Below are 20,985 nucleotides of genomic sequence, written 5' to 3'. Positions count from 1 at the left end.
TCTTACCAGGGCCCTCGACTTACTGATGGAAAAGCCGGGAAGATTTAGCAAGAGAAGGAATAATAAGCATCAAGAGTTTTGAAATGGGCATATTCATTGCTCAAGTACTTTAGCACATGCTGTTAATCCTACACACAGGTTCCATCATGAAAATAGCCCTGAACTCACAAATCTATCAACAATAATACATTAATTGGTTGGCTTCTAAAATATTGTGCAATATTTCACCATTCCTTTACCTACTGTATAGCCTCTGGGATTTGGCTACTTTAAATTCTGTTTTTTGTTGTTGAGGTGATAGCATGGGTAGCCCCATCCCCCCCAACTCACAAATAGTTGGAAAGACAAAAGCAAAGTTGAGAATAGGGAGTTTGTGGAGAAAATGTGAGCCAGAAGAAAAGAAGCAAGCTGGAGAGCCAGAAAGATTATTGATTTCTGTTTGAATCCAAGGCTGTGGCTAGTGGGAAGCAAGGCCCTCTTGGGGTGTGAATGCTGTGAACCCCTCCATCATAGGCTCCAATTGTATATATGTGTAAATAAACCATATATCATAAAGACACCAGAGTCTCTGTTGTACCTCATTCCAAAGGAAACATGTACCCTGGGTAAACTCCTGGAACCCCTGGATTCTCGTGCCGCTCAGAGATTGGGGTGTCACGCAACAATATACACTGCCCAACAATGTGGTCCACAATCTACAACAATGTGGTCCACAATCTACAACATTCCAAGACTGACATTCAGACTGACATTCAGAAGCCATGTCAGATTTGAAGAGGCAGCTCTCAGAAATGCAGAAGAACAGCATGTAAATACATAATTAAAGGATGCTGCTTAACACGATGCATGATTCTCTATTGCACAATATGCAGGCAGGCAGGAGTAGAGTTATTTGGCACCTGGGCACCTGGTTCCCATCACACTAAACATTTGGCAGTCGTAATGTACAGAGAACTGCAGCAGGGCTCACAGGAAGGAGCCTACTCCTGGTTACCCTTATCACTAAAAGCAGGAGCAGTTTGGCCTTGGTTCTAGATAACAACCAATAATCACAACCAGGCTTTGCATAGAACAAAACACAAAGAAAACCAGCACGCATAAACCAGTCCATGCTGCAGGCAAATTGCCAGAAGGTAAAAAAAAAAAAATTTAAATTATTTCAGTTATTTAAAGGTAACCTTTCTCAAAGTTGCATTGCTTATTTGCACATTGTGGTTGTTATGAAATGAAGCAGTCAGCAGAACTCACATTTTCAAAGTGATTATGCAAAGATAAAAATTCCACGAAGCTCTGTATGTGTAAGTAAGGAATAAATCGAGCGCAGCACTTCAAGTCTTTCTTCTGAATCACAACTGAAGGCATGCGAGTTATACCAGAAATGTCTCCAAACCTAGTCAAATATTGAGATGCCAGGATTTACCGAACGAACATTGTAATTTGCTTGGCAGATGTCAATTTACACACACACACACACACACACACACACACACACATTTCCCATCTGCAGATTTTGCAAATTAACATTCACATCCTAAGCCTTGAAATACCAACAGATGAATGTGTCATCTGTTCCAGACAGCAATACGGTTCCATGCAAATGCACTGGCATAAGTGGTCAGGGTATGTCAGGATCAACCAGAGGCTTCTCAGGCTATGTGCTGATGTGCTTCCTGGGAAACTACTCAAGGCTGAAAAGCAGAGGAAGAAATGGCAATACAGTACTGCTCTCCCAGGGCCCCAGCATATCAGGTTGGCAACACACTGCAGGTAGCCCATTGATTCTTCCTAACCTGGCTTAGCTATAAATATTTATAGGTCAGGTCAAAAGATAAGGTCTAAAACTCCTGCTGGCCTGGTTTGCACATTGCTTTAAATCAGGGGAAGGAAACATTTCTAGCCCAGCAGGCCAAGTCTGACCTGCGGGTACAAACATCAAGAGAACTTCTTTTTGCCTGTAGAATTCAGAAGCCCTTCTCAAAGTGCCATATTATGCAGCACTTTAAATGGGGCTTCTGACAATCAGCAGCCCCGTTGAGAACACTGTACAATATAGCACTTTGAGAGGGGCTTCTGAAGATACTGCCCCTCTCAAAGTACAATCTTGTCCTGATCTTTGAAGGGGGGCTTTGAAGGAGTCTGGTTTGTTTCATCCCTGGTATACTGAAGAAAGGAGCAGACGAGGAGCAAAAAGTGTGGTCTTTTCCACAGTGTGAACAAGCATACAGTGGTACCTCTGGTTATGAACACTTCTGGTTACAAACGCTTCAGGTTACAAGCTCCGCTAACCAGGACGTAGCTGCTCCTGGTTGCAAACTTTGCTCCAAAATGTGAACGGAAATTGTGCGCCAGAGGCGCACACCCAGCGGTAGGCCCCATTAGCGAAAGCACGCCTCAGGATCAGAACAGTTTCAGCTTAAGAACGAACCTCCGGAATGAATTAAGTTCGTAACCAGAGGTACCACTGTAGTATGCTTCAGTTGTTTTAATGCTTTTGTGTTTTCTGCCTCAGGCTCCTTTGGGAGGAAGGCCGTGATATTTTTTTTAATAATAATTTTTTTAAAAAAATGATCTGATGAGTGAACCTCAGCAAGGGGTAGCCCAAATGTGGTGTATTCAGTCAGATGGTACAGAGGTAGTTTCATCGCAAGAGCTGGAACTAAGAGGAACTAAAGCCAAGGACAGCTCAGGAGTAGCCAGCTAGGCAGCCCAAACACAGCAGAGACAGACTCTGGTTACAGAGTTACAGGTTACAGACTCCGCTAACCCAGAAATAGTACCTCAGGTTAAGAACTTTACTTCAGGATGAGAACAGAAATCATGCGATGGCGGCGCAGCGGCAGCGGGAGGCCCCATTAGCTAAAGTGGTACCTCAGGTTAAGAACAGTTTCAGGTTAAGAACGGAACTCCAGAATGAATTCAAGTTCTTAACCCAAGGTACCACTGTATAAACAACTGCAATACAGATGCAGACTGCGCTCACTTGCCTACAGCAACAAGAGGACAAGTTTGTAAAGGGACTGTAAATGTAAACTCATTTGTTTGTAGCAGTTCGCTCCCCGGTGATGAATTGGGTATAGTTTGTGTTGCATGACCCCTACAGAAGGGGAATGTCACGAATTAACATTCTTTTAAATATTATTTCTCACACAAGTGTGTGTGTGTGTGTGTGTGTGTGTGTGTGTGTACAGGGTTATATTCTATATCAGAATTCTTGACACATGTCATCTGTGTATGGTGGGAAGCAGGGATGGGAACTTCAGCCATGAAAACAGGCTGCAAGAGTAAGAATTCGTATAAACAAATGAAGGAAAATATACCTCATTTCCATTACCATATGTGAATAGTCTGGTTTGTCTGAGCCCAATGAGGTGATGTTGCAGCATGATTACAATAAAAAGCAGCCGTACCTGTTCTTGAGGTGCATGCATGCTGTTACAAGTCAGCAACTTAGATTTATATGCACAATTACAAAAGCACAGAGAGAGAAAATGATACTCCTTTCCCCTCAATGTCCTCTATATGAACATATGTGTCATACTGTGTTCAACATTCGAACTAGGGGAAACTACATATATTTCGGAAGACAACAAAGCTTTTCCCTACCTCTGCATACACCAGGCCTGCTTAGAATTACTTAGAATACTGCCTGAATGCATTTAGGAAAAAATTAGGAGATCACAGCAAATATCACCAAAAGTGTAAGTGATAATTGAGGGCTGCTTTCGCTTGCTTTTCCTGACGCAGTTAATCTCCATGAAGGGAAAAACGTGTGTTGTATCATGTAAAATGCATGAGCGTTTTTTGAAGGAGTTGCTGCAGGTATCACTTGTCAAATTTGTGTACCCGTGACACCAAAAAATATTCTTGCTGCAATTCATGTATGACAAAATATATACTATCCGCCTACACAGAGATTAAGCTGCTCCATGTAGCAGCCTCCAAAGTAGCCCTTAACTGCTCCCACAGGCTTTAACCAGGCACACTTACTTGAAAATCAGTCCCATTGCTGTCAGGAAGACTTAACTTCCAACTACATGTGCTTACGAGAAGATGATAATACACTAATATGCTTATGAAGAACAGCTGGAGTTTTGGAATAGTTCTTTTAATGCCACTGACATTCTATGACAGGCTTCCTCAACCTCGGCCCTCCAGATGTTTTTGGCCTACAACTCCCATGATCCCTAGCTAGCAGGACCAGTGGATGCTGGGAATTGTAGTCTCGAAACATCTGGAGGGCCGAGGTTGAGGAAGCCTGTTCTATGAGCTGCTGAGCTGAGACATTATTTCCTAGGGCTAATGCCAACCCAAAAAGTTAGGATACCCTCCTGCTTCTGCACTTGGGTCCAGAACAACCAAAAATCTGGTGCAGTAGCAACCATTATTATTAGTGTTGTTAAATGGCATCACCTTCAATGCCCACTGCCCTCAACCTCTGCTGAGGCAAACCAATAATCTAATTTGGATATGTGGCAAGCAAGAAATCCAATGCTGGGAGCATCAATATGCTTCTTTGTACATTCTCTCCTATGCATTAGTCCCATTGGCAAATATATTCTAATCTCTTGTTAAGGAGGAGTACTTAAATTATGAAAACCAGTCCTTGCCACATACTAATACTAAAGTGTTTACTACATTGGTAATTATTTCAATTTCCCTGAAAGCATTTACTCTAAAAGAAGCAGCAGACATGGCTCAACTACCCTTGAAAGTTTCCATCTGAAAATGGTAATAAAGGAAAACTGATAATTCAGATATATCTGATTCAGCTGTCAAACACTTTCCCCAGAAATATCAAGGGATGAAGACTGCATTTAAATGCGGTGAAAGAGACCTAAACTGCAGATCCTATTACAGAAAATTCAGAACGATCATATTGCTCTTAATGGATTCAAATCAATTTCTTCCAAATAACTTTTATATATTCTGGAACACAGAAGCTGTAATGACATTTTTAAAGAAAGCTATTTTCCTGAGTATGACAAATTAGAACACGGGTGTCAGACACAAGACCTCGTCATGTGGCCCGTGTAGCCTTGTCTATATATATCTATGAGGGAAGCTTGGGCTGCGGCGCGCGCGCAGGGCGCCTCGGGTCCCTTCTGCGCAGGCGCAGACCTCCCCCTCCTCCAGCTACCTAGCCGAGACTTATTTGACACGGCGAGGGCGGGGTTGGATATGGGAGGCTGCCGCCGCTGCTCTCAACTTCTTTTCGGGCTCGCCGGGGTGAAATAAGTCCCGGCGGGAGCGCAGCGCGCCTGCGCGAGGTGGAACGCGGAGAAGGGCAGAGCCGGCTTCGTGCGCGTTGGAGAGAGGGAGACTGAGAGCGCGCTTGTGTTTCAGGAGCACGCCCTGTGAATACTCGGGGCAGCGTGCTTTTGCTTTGCTTTGCTTTATTTATTTCTTAGGCGCGTTTCCGCTCTGCCCAATGAACAGCATCCTCTGCCTCTGGGGATTCGCGATTCAAAAGCAAATTCGATACGTAAATAACGTCAGGCGCGGCTTCCGCAGGGTGCGTGTTGCAAAAATTTATATATGGGAAAAAAGCTGATAAGGAATTGGTTTATATTGGTTTATATATGGGAAAAAAGCTGATAAGGAATTGGTTTATTTCATGCAATTTTTTCCTCAATGTTATTACAGGGTCCGGCCATCAGTTCCCGCCCTCCTCAAAGGTTTAGGGTAGGTAGCAAAGGGGAAAAAATCCAAACAAATGCTCAATTAAAATTTGGGGAATGAGAAAAATTAAAACCTGCACATCTTGTGTAACTTAAACACCAAGCCAAACAGGAAACAATCTTTATATTCATATATGTATTCAAATGAAATCAAGGTGTAGTGTTCCATGAGCCAGAAGCTCTGCATTACTTAATCCAGCTGTTAAAGGTGTCATGGGCTTTGAAGACACTCGAACCGGCCCTTTGAGGGTGACCAAACTGCTGATGCGGCCCCCGATGAATTTGAATTTGACACCCCTGAATTAGAACATCTGAAAGGCAAGAAGTGTTGTTTGCTTTATGTAAATTGGGGGGGGGGGTTTACAAAGACTTTAACTGCAGCTTTGTTAGTTACTCATATAATCAGAGAGTTGGAAAGGGCCCTAAGGATCATCTAGTCCAACCCCCTGCAATGCAGGGATAGGCAGCTGTTCCTTATGGGGATCGAACCTGCAACCCTGGCGTTATCAACACCATGCCCTAACCAACTGAGCTGCCAATTCAAACAACTTTTTAAAAGCTGGGGTGGTGAAACCATTTTCCTGCACCAGCTCTTAATCAATTGGAACCTAGTACTGGTCCTAATTAATAAACTGCTAACATCATGAAATAACAAGCTCCATTGATTCAGTCAATGAAAAGATAAAGCTTACTGGTTGGAAGCAATTCTAAAGCATAGTTTAGTGTTACAAGAAAAAAGGGAGAGCCTTAGATTGTCCTCTGGGGCAGTTCGCAAGCTTTTGCTTGCACTTTAGATTAACTACTGCTTAACTACTGTTCACCATGTCATTCATGCTTTTAAAACTGTGGTTAATTTTAACCATGGTTTGTTGAAACAAGCCAATGTTAAATCATAGTTTAAGAACATGGCTTGTTTCAACAAACCGTTGTTAAGATTAGCCACAGTTTAGGCGCTGCAGGCAACTTTCCTGTGCACCCAAACCCTGCATTAGCACAATGCTCAAAGACTAAGGCGACAAGGTCCCTATCATAAATATCTGCACCAGCAAATCTGTGTTCTATACTGGAATAATCTTCTTCTTTGGCAATTGCTCGAAGCTGAGTAAGATTGTCTTCCATTAACACTGTCTTAATGAGGGGTCCATAAGTGACTGTGGTGGCCAATTCTGGATCCACATATCCTTCCACAGTAGGGACATAGGTTTCCAGGTGGGTTTTGATCATGGTGAGGTTTTGCCAAATGTGCCTTCCTCTTAGCCCCTTTTGTCCTCAATTCATGTTTCTTCAAAGTCCATGATGCCTTTGGTAGAGGCTATTCTCCAACTGGAGCGTTCACAGGCCAGTGTTTCCCAATTATCTGGGCTTATACTGCATTTTTAAAGATTTGCCTTGAGAGTGTCTTTAAACCTCTTTTGTTGTCCACTGGTATTTCGTCTTCCATTCTTAAGTTGGGAATAGATTAGTTGCTTTGGAAGACAAAAATCAGGCATCTGAACAACATGACCATTTGGTCTAACAAAAGAATCCATTTGTCAAAAGCTATGGATCAAGGAGTATTGCTCCATACATGTTTGAATTATATGGAAAATATTATATGCCCTTATCCTGTTGCCATCCAAATATTCCATTCATCCCCATGGTGTGCATCATCTTTAATTATGTAATTACTTAACATTAAGCATCAAAAGTTATCATTTTCATTAAAACATTTCAGGAGATGAGATGCATGACACTTAATTCCATTACAGAATTATTCAAGAAAGTACTTCATTCAAGGATCAGGGGGGAAAAACACTTGTAATCCAATGAGTCTTCACTCTAATTTTAGTAATGGATATATAATTTAATTTCAGCAACGTAGGTAAAAGGGCACTCAAATAAAATTGGTACCAATGGAGGTGTCTTTATAAATGCTATGAACAACAGCCCCTGTTTCCTTTATTCTCATCTTACAAAAACTTTCCATCTTATTCAACAAACTGGTATCTCCAGTAACAGCCCAAATAATGGGGGATATGAGGTATATCTCAAATGGAAAGAGTCACTAAAGCAGGGGTCAGCAACCTTTTTCAGCCATGGGCCGGTCCACCGTCCCTCAGACCATGTGGTGGGCTGGACTATATTTCTTTGGGGGGGGGGATGAACGAATTCCTATGCCCCACAAATAACCCAAAGATGCATTTTAAATAAAAGCACACATTCTACTTATGTAAAAACATCAGGCAGACCCCACAAATAACCCAGAGATGTAAAAACCACACTGATTCCCGGACCATTGGCGGGCCAGATTGAGAAGGCGATTGGGCCTTCGGTTGCCTACCCCTCCACTAAAGTATGTATTTACTGTTAAAACAAAGGGTCGTGTGACACCTTAAAGACTGGCACATTTAATTACTTCATATGCTTTTGTGGGCTACAGAACACAACATCACATGTATGAATCCATGCATCGGATAAATGTGCACAACAGCTTCTGCCGTAATAAAATGTATTAGTTTTCAAATGTCACATGACTCTTTGCTATTACTACTAAACAAATTAATATGGCTACTCCGCTGGAAATCAACTATTCTGAATCCACAATAAGGTGTCCTATAGCTTCCAAGACCTTGCTTTTGTTTCACAATTAGGACACAACAGCCATTCTGAATAGACTGTCTTGCAGGATTTATAGTGGAAGGTGGAGTAAAAATGTTTACCGTAATTGTGTGTGTGTTTTTAAGGGTGTGTCAGAACGAAAGGTTTCTGTATTCTCAGAGCAGCCTTTATGTGTTAAATGGTAATGAGGCTAAAAGAAGCATTGAGAAGCATCTTGAAGAAGATACATTTTTCCTGCAATCTCTGTCACCTATTGTTTGGGATGAGGAAGGTAAGCAGGAAAAGGGAAGATTTTACCTTCTATATGTTACACAATAATCACCTAACACATATTTCTTTCAGCTGTTCTGATCCATCTGCATCAGGCATCCATGGTGGCAAGATGTCAAGGCAAGCTGTTGGTGGTGGCAGCAGCAACAACAACAACATCAACAACAACATGGATGCCTCTGAGCGAGCAACTTTATCCAACAAAGGCTGGAGTTGAGCTAAAGCATTATGGGTTTCTTCAGTTCAGCATTCCTGAAGCTGAATACTGTGGATCTTAAAAGACCAGCCTCCTAGTTGAAAGTCTAACACTCCTTCCCCTTTCTGTGGACTTTGACCTGGTGTACTCCCTGCTCCATTGTTGCGTGGACACAATCAATTCCTCTGATGAGTCAGGCTCAGGAGACAACATCTGTGGATGATGGAGCAGCCCTGGACTCTGAGGTTGAGGCTGGGCCTCTGGGCAACAGTAAACTCACAGAATGCAAATGCAGACATGCTCCCTTAGACACTAGTGCACATATGTTTGGGTGCTTTAATGAGGGTGCAACTCCCTGTACATTAGGGTTATCAGACGTCCCCGTTTCCCGGGGACAGTCCCCGGATTTGTGAATAAGTCCCCGGACAAATTCCATCCCCGGAATGTCCCCAGATTTCATCTAAAATTAATAAAATGTAAAAATTTGTGCGCAATTCTCACACAAGCATGCAATTTAGCAGTTGTGCTGTTTTTATATTGCATTTATAAGAGCATCAGCAAAAAATATAATTCCGAAAAACCTTTCACTACATTGCTTTTATTAGAAATGCATCCCTAATTCCATACATTCGGTCATTAATGTAACCTACTGCTAATTATTATTCCTCTAATGACTATTTGGCAGTACTATTCTGAATCACCTCCCAGGCATTACTGACATCCAGCTACACGTGAAAAACCTTGCACTGTTATAAAGTGTTTATTCCTAAATGGTTCTCATCTCCTATGACATATTTTTAAATATGACTGAACAAATGGATATGGGGCTTCGAAATGTCACTGGGTTAATTATTATTTTTTGGCATCCACAATATACGGAAGGTTATAGTCTATGGCTGTTTAGAAATGATGGCTGTTCTAGGGAAGGGAACATACTGCCTCACAGAAAAGGGTGCATGCAGAGAAGAGCATAAACATAAGAAGAATCTGCTGGATCAGACCAATGGCCCATCTAATCCAGTATCCTGTTTGCACAGAGGCCAACCAGGTGCCTGTGGAAGCTCTCCCCTTCTGAAGTTTCCAGCAACTGGTGTTCATAAGCATACTACGCCTGGAGGCAGATCATAGCTTCCAGCATGGGTAGCAGCCACTGATATCCTTAACCTTCATGTATCTGTCTAATCCTCTTTTAAATCCATCATCGGGACTTCAAAGCACCTCACAGGCAGCAAGGTGCTGCTAAAATTAAAGGTTCACCCCTTTATTCCTCCTGTCCTTTGGTGGGGGCCAGGGAGTAGCATGGCTAAAATGTTGTTATAGCAAGAGACTGGCAAAGAAGAAGGCAACTTGACACATATTCAGGAATGAATCAAAGCTAAGATAGATTTGGATTCATTTCAGGTTACATATTTTGCAATCTCTGTGTCTTTTCAACCCTATATGGCCAGCCTTAAACCCATTAATTGTGTGTCTGCTTTAAATCTTTCTGGTTTCCCAGTACACCCAGCCTTCTCTTACAGCAAATGCTACAACACATTTCTTCCTCTTACCCTTGCAATCACGACTGGATCCCAAGACAGAAGGCAGAAGCTTCCTTTGACACACACAAAAAGGAAAAAAAAGAATGCAGAACTTGGAAAAAACAACAAAAAACCATGAGACCAAGCCTGGCTACAAAAACAATTAAGGAAATCTTAGAATATATTCCCCACTAACATAGCAATGAAGCTGAATTACAACAAAGTTTTCTGCAATAATTAGGGTGATGTTTTTATTATTAGAGCTGTGAATCCTACACAGAATATAGAGTAGGATTAAAACCATGCCTACAAAAAAACACAAAAAAACTCCCATTGTTCAACTTAATTGTCTGCAACTGACAGTGATAACAGAAGAAGAAAAACTAGGCAGCAAGAATAGACTTTTATTTACATATGAAGTATAAAGCCCGAGAAAAAGAATCTGAAATCAGAACAAGGCCCATAATTGAAAAACAGATTTAAGATAAGTAATGCTATTTTCAGGAACAGACTCTGATAGCAATGAATGCTCTGGCAATAAGTGAAGAATGAAACTGCACCTGTCATGTGTGTACAAGTGACAGGATAAAGCAGATTGTGTATGAAGCAGCCAAACCAGTACGAAAGACGGATTAAAATCACATGTTCTTATGGCCATAAAAGAACAAGTGTATATCTGATGGCTAAGGATAGAATTATTATCATTTAATTAGGAATTTTCAAAAAGGAAGCTACACTACTATTTAAAATGTCGAGTAAACAGCCAAAGAGCCAATTTGTACATTTTACAAAGTTGTTCAGATCTAGTAAAATGGAGATGTACTTGTGATTCAGGTGATTCTTCCTCTGGAACTTAGCAATGTCAGAGAATTCTGACAAAAATGGAAATGGGAGCAGAAATTGCCAATCTTTGCTTATTCATCCCATGTCCAGAACAGAAATCAATCCAGGAAACATAATCAGCATTCAGTTTCAGTGCTGCTTGGAGTCCACAAACAATACACAATTGATTATTGAAATTAATTGACTTTGCATTGAAAGGAATGGTGTGGAATAACATAATGTTGCCTAACGGCTGGGCCGGCTCTGTCAAATAATATAGACAATATATCTCCAGGTGTCACTGACCATTAGCAATAATCGTTTATGAGTACCACACTTTGCTTTTCTTGGAGGAAAAGTGTGCCAAAGTGATTATCTTAGTAGCTATTACCCCACATGGCATGATCATAAATCAACAGAATCAGCTACAGCATTTTAAAAGCATATAACAAGCAAGGAACAAGTATTGTATTAGAATGCCCATCAGAAGGACAGCCTATGCCCTATGAGATAATGCTAGATGTTGTTCCAGATTGAATAGCTAAAGATCTGAATGCTTTAAAGTTTCAGCAAGCAGCTCTTCAGTGAAAATGGGTCGGTATAAAAGTAAATTTAAAACAACTCAGAGCCCGAAGAAAGGATAGGAACACAATCAATGCTACCACAAAGATGAATAAACCATCAAGACTAAAACCTAAAATCTGCTATCTTCAAAATCTTTTCAGCATGTACAGTAGTACCCCTAGTTACGGACTTGATCCGTTCCAGGGTGCCATTTGCACCCCGAAAAGTCCGTAACTAGAGTGCTGCTTCTGCGCACACACGCAGCGCGATAGAGTGCTTCTGCACATGTGTGGAACGCACAGTGCACGCGGCAAAACCCGGAAGTATACACTTCTGGGTTTGCCGCATTCGCAAGCCGAAAAGACGCAACATGAACCCAACGCAACACGAGGTATGACTGTAGTATGATTACATTAAAGTAATAACACCAGAGTTGTAACCATTTCCAGAAGGGTAAGAGGGTGAATCTGCTGTAGCAAAAAATACCACCGGTCTTGAAATGTAAGGAAACTGAAGGCACTTTCTACCACCTTTGGTGGACGTGCCCAAGGATCAAGGTATTCTGGGAAATGATTTATAATGAAATGAAAAAGGTGCTTAAATGCACGTTCGTGAAGAAACCAGAAGCCTTCCTCCTGGGCATGGTGGGCCAATTGGTGTCAAGGAAAGATAGGACGTTTTTTATGTACGCTACAACAGCAGCAAGAGTACTATTAGCGAAGTATTGGAAGACACAAGAACTACCCACACTGGAAGAATGGCAGACTAAGGTAATAGACTATATGGGACTGGCTGAGATGACCGGCAGAATCCGTGACCAAGGGAAAGAGACGGTGGAAGAAGATTGGAAGAAGTTTAAAATTTATCTTAAGAACTGTTGTAAAATTAATGAATACTAAAATGTTTTGGGTAATGCAAAAAAGAATTGCAGCGATTAGCAATTGGATATGAGAAATAAGATCTAAAGAAAGTATTATATTGAAATTAGGGGATGCTGAAAAGATTGATAACAGGGATGCAGAAAGGGGAGGTATGGGGAAGTCGCTGAAAGAAGGCTTAAGAAATGAAAGGTTAAGAAATTATACGTGTTTATATGTTTGTATGTCTTGTATTGTGTTGTATTGTCTTGTATTATGTGTGGAAAAAACCAATAAAAAAATTTAAACAAAAAAAACAAAAAAACAAAAAATACCACCGGTCTTGTGGCACCTAACTGATTTATTATGGCCTTCGCTTTCATGAACCACAGTCCACTTCAACAGGTGCATCAAATGTCACTCTGAGTTAACAGGTGCATGTAACATGGATGTGCAACCGTGGCTGCTCCTCACGCAGTCAGCGTGGTGGGGCACAACCACAGAAGCACCTACCCAACATGAGTTTACCTGAAGTGCCTGGGGCGGCGTAGAGCAGCAGCAATTTTGGGGCTACGTGTCCGTACCAGTGGAGACAGTTCTGTGCTCCTGGCAGTACATCTGCGCAGGTCTAATTTTGCTGCCACTCTGCTCTATCCCACCTCTGTCCAGGTAAACTGCAATGATGCCGGTGTCACGAGAGCAGCGGCACATCACTGGCAACTACTGATGCTCCTTCATGGATCACTGCCTTGTCGTGGCGAAGGGGCTTGAATAACTCAGAGAAGCTATGAGCTATGCCGTGCAGGGCCACCCAAGATGGACAGGTCATAGTGGAGAGTTTTGACCAAACGTGATCCACCTGGAGCAGGAACCGGCAAGCCACTCCAGTATCCCTGCCAAGAAAACTCCATGGACAAAGACAACGAAGACAGGAGTGCCTGGCGTGCTCTGGTCCATGGGGTCACGAAGAGTCGGACACCACTAAACGACTAAACAACAACAACTGATGCTGCTTAGAAATAAAAGAAAATAATCCAGATACGACTTTCTAAAATGCTGCACATGTCATAACTAAAGAAACTAACCACCAAATTTGGGGGGGGGGGTGTGTGTCCCAAGTCAGTATTGATGCTCTTAACTCAGACAACAAATACCACTTAAGTTAGAGAAAGCAACTTGAACTAAGGCATTGACCAGAAAAGTGGGAGCCAAAAACACTTGGGATAGATATGGCTTACGAGCAGCAGAAAAGCAAGCAAATCAATTAGGGTCTCTGTAGTTTAAATTCACCATCAGCAGAACAAAGAATTGTATAGATTGGCATATGGTTTGAACAACATCTTGAAAATGTAATGAGGTCAATACAGTTAAGATCAGGCACATTATTACCAACAGAAGTGGAGCAAATTACACCATATTATGTAATTCAAGTAATGGGGAACTGGTATTAATATGGAGACCAGGTCCTTGGTCAATGTTATATAAAAATAACCAAGCATAAGTCCAAGTATATTAAAATAACTTCTCTATTATATAAAATAACTTCCACAGCTAGTCTCCATATCTCTTGGATTCAGCTGAAGATTTCCACAGAAGATGATGTGACTTCTATGAGAAATGCAAATGCATTTTAAGCAATGTTTTAGATTTAACAAGATCCTTTCCAAAAGCGAAAGGTTTGTTAACCCAGTCAGATGTTGGATCCTTTTATAAGCTCTGGCTCCATATGGATCCATATGGATGGGGACGTGGGTGGCACTGTGGGGGTTAAACCACAGAGCCTAGAACTTGCTGATCAGAAGGTCGGCGGTTCGCATCCCCGCGACGGGGTGAGCTCCCGAAGCTCGGTCCCAGCTCCTGCCAACCTAGCATTCAAAAGCACATCAAAGTGCAAGTAGATAAATAGGTACCGCTCTGGTGGGAAGCTAAACGGCGTTTCCGTGCGCTGCTCTGGTTCGCCAGAAGCGGCTTAGTCATGCTGGCCACATGACCCGGAAGCTGTACGCCGGCTCCCTTGGCCAATAAAGCGAGATGAGCGCCGCGACCCCAGAGTCGGCCACGACTGGACCTAATGGTCAGCGGTCCCTTTACCTTTACCATATGGATCTTGCTATGGAGCAGTTTCCAAATAGTAGCCACACATCTGCAAAAAGCTGCCTTATCAGCTCTAAGAAGATAGCCTCTTGCTGAACAGGAGTGCTGTCTTGAGCTGTGGATTATCAACAATGGCTTGTTCCTTTGTAAACAGCTACTCAACTGGCCCTGGGCAAACCCATTCCACATTTCCTCAGAAGGGGCTAACAGGTGCCCACTTGTGTATGACTACCACAAAGCAAGCATCTCCCAAACTGACCACTTGAAGCTTTGCTCAGTAGCTACAGTGTGAATCAAATATCTTATTTTTCAAATTTGAAGTTGTCAGGAAGGCTCAAAATACAGAATACTAACCAGGTTTCTTATGCTACTTTCTGGGAACATAATCTGCCTCTTTCTTTGGCACAAGCAACAGTAGATCTGAGGCACACCCGGTACCTGATTTTCCCATGGGATCTTAAACAAATGAGTCTGTTCTAGGCTTTGCTTTAAAAGCCCAGCTCATACAGTGTACACAATGAAGAGAGATATTGTACAGGACAGAAAGTCATAATAGTAATTATACTTATGAAGTGTTGTAACAAAAACTACTTTCAAGCCCACATGTTTTGATGCTTAATTTGTTACAAACTGACTGCTTCAATTACAGCAGGGCCAGCACTCCATATTCACAAAATAAGCTAAAAGGAACCCATACAAAGACAAGAGCTATTGTTCTACATTTTCAATTCAAAGGAAGTATCTGGTATGAATCAAATACAACAAGCAATCCAAGAATTTAGGAGAGCTTGACACAACCAAATGTCTGAATAACCAGTAGGTACTAATATAGATGCTTTCTCATTTATAATAGAAGAAAAACAGTCTGAATTCTGGGGTCTTAAATACACTAATCTGGAAGTAAATTGCACTGAAAATCACCAAAGTGGGTGCAATTTTTTTCCTACATGCACCCACCTGTCCCTGAGGACCTATTAAAATTTGTGTTCAGTACAATGAGTAACACATGTAACAGCCACTGAAACAACCATAATCACCTGAAAGCAATACCCATTGTAACGATGGTTGAGAACTGTCTTCCTATATATACACTACAGTATAAAACTAGGGAACATTTTTAGAAAAATACAACTTGAGATAAATAAATCTTGACTGCCACATGCTCCTCATCTGGGACTCAAGACAATTCCAGCTTGAATGCCTAATAAAAAAAGAGGTCAGATCTCCTGTCCTGTACTTTTAACAGCTGTGTAGAAAGAAAGAAAAATCCAGCAGGTGTAGCTCACATGACAAGCAACACCGTCTGAAATTCTCTCTTCTTCCAAAGTATTAAAAGTGTAGAAATTGTGTCCTCCTTTTCACCTTGCCACCTTAAAACCAGAGTGGACCTGACTCCCACCGCTTTTTTTGCATATATGCCTTGAGAAATGTAAAGTACAAATAGCATTTTTTTTATTATAACCACCACAGAAAGAAAACAATTTCAATTTAAGAGCTGCCATCTTGTCCTAGCAGCACAGTGTATCATATGATAAAACAGCTGAAACAAAAATAAAAAGGATGCCTTATTAAAGGACGGTGTTATCTTATATACTGTACAATCTCATCGTTTTCTTAGTGTTTAGGGCCCAGTGTTCGTTCTCCAAGTTCTGACAGCATCAGGTCAAGAAGGTCTCTCAACATACAAACAATCTCCTGTAAAATACTGACACCATGCATTTTAGACACATGACCTTCCCCCCTCCAACGTCACACACATTCAATTGCTACTGAACCCTAACACCATTTGATATGATTGCTTGGCAACCTATTCACTCTGAAAATACACTCCAAAATATTATATGTTGTGCTCTCCTTATTGTGGCATTAAATAAAACCAACATATCTTTGAAAAATGTTTTCCTTTGTTAAGCTGACATTTATTAAAGTGAGTTGTACTTTCCACTTCTAAGGCTGTTTCTCAGTGGCTGGGTTCTAGAATTAAAAAAAAATATACATGGATTAGTAGAGTTAAGGAATCCAACTGGACTGATTCAAGGATCCCAGTTATACTCATTTAGAAGTAATGAATATTTACTGTTAACTGGGTAGCTACATTAACAAACCAGTGCTTAGGGTGATACACCACAAAGCCTAGTTAAACTAAAGCATGAGAAATATTGAAGATCAAAGTGTGAAATAGATTAAAAAAAATTAAGGCAGCAAGATAATGAAGCTATGAAATTTATATAGAAACCAAATTGTCAGTACTATCCTATCTTGACAAGTAATAACAAATAAATTATTTAAAGGCGAGCATTTTTGCTACTCCTATATAGGTTGGCTCATGGGTAGGCAAACTAAGGCCCAGGAGCTGGATGCGGCCCAATCGCCTTCTAAATCCAGCCCGCAGACAGTCCGGGAAACAATGTGTTTTTACATGAGTAGAATGTATCCTTTTACTTAAAATGCATCTCTAGGTTATTTGTGGGGCCTGCCTGGTGTTTTTACATGAGTAGATTGTGTGCTTTTATTTAAAATGCATCCCTGGGTTATTTGTATGTTTCCACTTTGTTAAGTGGACAGTCTGTTGTCTCCCGCCCCCCCCCCCCACCTTTCTCCAAGCCTGTGGTTTTGTGAAAGATTGTGCTTGTAAAGTAATTATTGATATATCTTGTGCATTAACAACCCCCCAATGGATTTTACCATTTAAACACAAAACTTTTCAGAGACCTGCTTAGAGTTTAGACGTTATGTCCTTGGCTACTGTTGACTGCAGCAGGAACATTTGTGAGGATATTTGTTACATTTGTCTAAACAGCTAGTTTTATTTGGCTGCTCAGCAAACCACAGTGTTTGAGTGGATTTAATTTAATTAAGATTAATTTACTAATACGAATGCATAATATTTACATAGTCCTTGTTTCTAATAAGCTTTGATGGTATTAAGGAATTAGCTTTCAAACTGCAATATTGGGAACTAAAAGCACAAAAAAGCAGATCCCAAATTAACATGGAATAACTAGGCATTGTGTCACTAAAGAAAATGCACCAAATCCCAAAGTTGGTAAGGTTCGAAGGAAATTCATATCGTACGAAGCAAATCCAACAGGTAGATCGTGATCTACTGGTAGATCACTGGATGTTTGTGGTAGATCACTGGTAGATCACTGGCTCCCCCAAAGAAGAGCTCAGTAACTTTGGCTCTCCAAAAAAAAAAGCTCAACACTTTTGCCCTGCACCCCCCAAAAAGGGGGTAGATCACTGCCAGTTTTTAACTGTGAGTAGATTGCAATCTCTCGGGAGTTGGCCACCCATGGTATATACCATATCTGTGGATTCTTATATACAGTTTGCAAAACGATTTGAAATGAGAGCAATTTGGGAAGCATGCAAAGGGAGAATTGACTTCCCTGAGTAACAAGTTGCTCTCAGCAAATCTGGGAGGTTTTCCAGGCCTGGAAGATTCTAGGCAATTGTGCCAGTGTTCTAGTTTAAAACTCCCTGTTGTTCTTTCCTTTGAACAGCAACCCTAATGGTGCAGAGAAGTGGAGCTCTGTGGAACAGCACTATTGTTATACAGTGGTACCTCGGTTTACAAATTTAATCTGTTCCGGAAGTCCGTTCTTAAACCGAAACCATTCTTAAACCGAGGCGTGCTTTCCCTAATGAGGCCTCCCGCCGCCGGTGCCCTTCCACCGTTCGGATTCCATTCTTAAACTGAGGTAAAGTTCTCAAACCGGGACACTATTTCCGGTTTTGCGGAGTTTGTAAACCAAATTGTTCTTAAACCGTACTGTTCTTAAACCGAGGTACCACTGACAAAGAAAAAACCCTTCTTCTTGCCAGCTGGACCAGTTGCCTAGTCTGCAATGGTCCTACACACAAACCCTTCACAGGGTTCTTGTCCCCATGGAGGGAGCCCTATGTCTGCACATCTGTCTGTATATAAAGGTAAAAGGACCCCTGACCATTAGGTCCAGTTGTGGCCGACTCTGGGGTTGCGGCGCTCATCTCGCTTTATTGGCCGAGGGAGCCGGCATACAGCTTCCCGGTCATGTGGCCAGCATGACTAAGCCGCTTCTGGTGAACCAGAGCAGCGCACGGAAACACTGTTTACCTTCTCTCCAGAGCGGTACCTATTTATCTACTTGAACTTGACATGCTTTTGAACTGCTAGGTTGGCAGGAGCAGGGACCGAGCAACAGGAGCTCACCCCGTCGCAGGGATTCGAACCGCCGACCTTCCGATCGGCAAGTCCTAGGCTCTATGGTTTAACCCACAGTGCCACCCGCGTTCCCTATATAGGCCCCTCTATATTGGCATCTTTCCTGCCAACCTAGCAGTTCGAAAGCATGGCAAAGTGCAAGTAGATAAATAGGAACCGCTCTGGTGGGAAGGTAAATGGAGTTTCCGTGCGCTGCTCTGGTTCGCCAGAAGCGGCTTAGTCATGCTGGCCACATGACCCGGAAGCTGCATGCCGGCTCCCTCCCTTTACCTTTACCTTTACCGATATTGGCATCTTGGGAGTGGGGCTAGCTGCATGTGCTTGAAAGCCCCATCACACATTTGGTACCTACAGATTCTGCATGCAGAGAACTACAGTGTTAAGATAGTTTTATACTACGGCCAGATCATGCATATATGTGTTTGTGTATTGGTAAATGAAGCACCAATGAAAACTTCCATCTCAGCGCAATCACCTTTTCTCTGTTATGTTGCCTTTGTTTCATTAGGTTTTAAAATGATGACTGATGTGATTTTAAAGAATTATAGGTATTCTTTGGCATGGTTTGTTTCCTACAGTTTTTTCAGCAGAATACACAGTGTAGATGTACTTGAAGGGAATAAATTCTTGAAAAAGCAATTATATTGTGGGTAGAGGAATTCAACGTGTTCTCTATAAGACAATTCCAAAACCACTTTTCACCTCTGCAGGCTGAAGTTGTATTTCTCTTAAAAAAGATTCTTTTCTAACATTGTGAATTGAAATATTTTTTGAGAAATCTCTGGAAATGGATATAAGGAGCCAGGGGTCAGCAAACTTTTTCATCAGGGGGCCGGTCCACTGTTCCCGAGACCTTGTAGGGGGCCGGACTACATTTTGAAAAATAATAATGAATTCCTTTGCCCTACAAATACATTTTCCTGAGCTACACATATGTAGATCTATCACAATATCTGACCTGTGTTTTAAGTTGCCTCGTTTCATTACTTCATCGGTCTTTTGGCTAAAATCAAGGGTAGTATTTGTTCTTACAAGTTGTTTCATTTTACGTAACATAGAAGGATTTCTAAAAAGAAAAGCTAAGTAACCACTAGAATTTGGCACCCACTGCAGAAGGCAAAGTACCATAGTTTTGGGGAAAGAACATTCAATCACGTTTTTCTTGGAAAAGCCAATTTGACTTCCAGAAACCTTTAGTTTCTATGTATTATGTAAACAGAGTATTCTTTTATTTTGCCCAAGGAATTTCCCATATTTCCACTGCTACCTCCCAGCTGAATTCAAAACTGTGTAACAGCCCAAGAAGGGAGCAGATGAAGAACTTTTGAATTAGGAATGACCCATTTGGTACTCAACAAGGAGTCAGCCAGGAAATCCTCCTGAAAACCAACCTGCACATATGCCAGCCTTCTCCAGCTTAGTGCTTTGCAGCTGATGTTGGACTCCAAGTCCCATCAACCCCAGCTAGCTCTGCCAATAGTCAGAGACGATGCAAGTTGGAGTCCAAAACATCTGGAGGGCACCAGGTTGGGGAATCCTGATCTAGCCTACTCTGCCAGTGGTTCTCCAGGACTTCCAACAGCAGGCTTTCCAAATCACATTCTACCTGTTTCTTTGAACTGGAAATAACAGCAACTGAATCTGGGGCCTTCTGCACCCAAACTACAACTTCTGCCATTAATATATTGTTCCTTCCCTTAAGCACATTAGCCAACTGAGACCCCTATTGCCCAAAGGCGCAAGCCAGCCTCCCAAGGGCACTTACTAGACTGATATTACTTCCTGATCAGCATAGTGGGATTGCCCAAGCCCAGGCTTCCTCAACCTCAGCCCTCCAGATGTTTTGAGACTACAATCCCCATCATCCCTGACCACTGGTCCTGCTAGCTAGGGATCATGGGAGTTGTAGGCCAAAAACATCTGGAGGGCCAAGGTTGAGGAAGCCTGCCCAAGCCTATTTGCTTCAGAAAGCACAAGAATTATTAGAATAGGAACTCTACCTGCATAGTTTGTGACATCCTAACGTCAAGAAGATCTGTAGATTCTTAACTTCAAGAAGATTGGCAAAATATAACATTTTATTAAGAGTAAGGTAAGTGCATGTATACTGCTGTTAGAGACTTAAGGGAACTTCCTAGTATACTACCCCGTAAGAGGGCAGGTTCTTTCTCAGTAACTA

The 20,985-nt window shown here is 41.8% G+C and overlaps 1 protein-coding gene across 1 annotated transcript in view; it reads right to left on the bottom strand.

The window, feature by feature from the left end:
• CHN2 (chimerin 2) overlaps positions 1–20,985 on the bottom strand; it is a 151,164-nt gene that overhangs the window by 123,410 nt on the left and 6,769 nt on the right. The gene's annotated exons all lie outside the window — the stretch shown is intronic.

The sequence above is a fragment of the Podarcis raffonei genome, chromosome 12 (assembly GCF_027172205.1).
Source record: "Podarcis raffonei isolate rPodRaf1 chromosome 12, rPodRaf1.pri, whole genome shotgun sequence".
NCBI lineage: Eukaryota > Metazoa > Chordata > Lepidosauria > Squamata > Lacertidae > Podarcis > Podarcis raffonei.
The sequence above is the reverse complement of the archived record's forward strand: the minus strand, read 5'-3'. Positions and strand labels throughout refer to the sequence as shown.